Genomic DNA, 1,989 nt, shown 5'->3' on the forward strand with positions numbered 1-1,989 from the left:
GTCGGCAAATCTTTTTAACATTTATTCTTTAAAACTTAGTAGTCGCTATTTAAAAGTAACCATTTCCATTTTACTAGTAATAATAGATTAAATACTAGAAGGCTACTTACTTTTTAGTTACTATTAATAACTATTCCATTAGTTACTTGTAACTATCTTTTAGTTACTAGTAACGCATTTCAGATTTTGCCATTGACATCAATAGGGCTCTACAGTTCAGACATCATCTATTTGAATAGTTACTAGTACCTATTTCCATTTTTCTAGTATCTATTGTTTAGATACTACATATTCAATAGATACTAGTTCTTATTTGAATAGTTACAAGTACCTATTTCCATTTTTCTAGTATCTATTGTTTAGATACTACATATTCAATAGATACTAGTTCTTATTTGAATAGTTACAAGTACCTATTTCCATTTTTCTAGTATCTATTGTTTAGATACTACATATTCAATAGATACTGGTTCTTATTTGAATAGTTACTAGTAACTATTTCCATTTTACTAGTATCTATTGTTTAGATACTAGTTCTTATTTGAATAGTTACTAGTACCTATTTCCATTTTTCTAGTATCTATTGTTTAGATACTACATATTCAATAGATACTGGTTCTTATTTGAATAGTTACTAGTAACTATTTCCATTTTTCTAGTATCTATTGTTTAGATACTACATATTCAATAGATACTAGTTCTTATTTGAATAGTTACAAGTACCTATTTCCATTTTTCTAGTATCTATTGTTTAGATACTACATATTCAATAGATACTAGTTCTTATTTGAATAGTTACAGTACCTATTTCCATTTTTCTAGTATCTATTGTTTAGATACTACATATTCAATAGATACTAGTTCTTATTTGAATAGTTACAAGTACCTATTTCCATTTTTCTAGTATCTATTGTTTAGATACTACATATTCAATAGATACTAGTTCTTATTGAATAGTTACAAGTACCTATTTCCATTTTTCTAGTATCTATTGTTTAGATACTACATATTCAATAGATACTAGTTCTTATTTGAATAGTTACAAGTACCTATTTCCATTTTTCTAGTATCTATTGTTTAGATACTACATATTAAATAGATAATAGTTCTTATTTGAATAGTTACTAGTAACTATTTCCATTTTACTAGTATCTATTGTTTAGATACTACATATTCAATAAATACTAGTTGTTATTTGAATAGTTACTAGTAACTATTTCCATTTTACTAGTATCTATTGTTTAGATACTACATATTCAATAAATACTAGTTGTTATTTGAATAGTTACTAGTAACTATTTCCATTTTACTAGTATCTATTATTCAGATACAAGTACAAGTAAGATTTCTAATAAATATTGTATTTACAATAACATTAAAGATGTTTTCACTTAAAAACTGCAAGTTTTTAGGAATTATTTAGGAGCTTTCTGTGGTCACAAATAGACCTTCACTCATAAAAATATCTTTTTCAGTACCACAAGCTTTTGTTTCAGACAACAAAACACCATCAGTATTTTTAACGAATTACTGTTTTTTTTTGTGCAAACCTGGAGACTGACAGGGTGATTTAAGGATTGTTTGCACGGCAAGATTTAAGATCTTAAATATTCTTTTATATAAATGATATTTAGTCAGTTAACCTTTCTATTTTATAAACATCTATTTCCATTAATGAAGGTTGAAATCCTGATTTTTACACCTTCTTTACACTGCCAGGAATAAAATTCTGATATTTGCAAGAACTGAACCCTTTAATTAGTTTTTTTGCTCCACTAAAAGTAGTCAAGTTTAAATATGAGCATAAAGCTACTGTTATAAGTAGCTTTAGGCTAGATAATCTTATCTCTACAGAATTGCTGCCACAAAGTTGCCAAAACCTTGAGATAACTGAGAAAATAAATGGTAGCTACATGTACCCTGTTTGTACGTTAAAAACCTTTATAGATATCAAACATCAGTTATTGGACACATAATAAAGACGCCATC

This window comes from Micropterus salmoides, unplaced genomic scaffold (genome assembly GCF_014851395.1).
Source record: "Micropterus salmoides isolate LMB-PRFRI ecotype aquatic unplaced genomic scaffold, ASM1485139v1 Ms_hic_scaffold_16, whole genome shotgun sequence".
In the NCBI taxonomy this organism is placed as follows: Eukaryota; Metazoa; Chordata; class Actinopteri; order Centrarchiformes; family Centrarchidae; genus Micropterus; species Micropterus salmoides.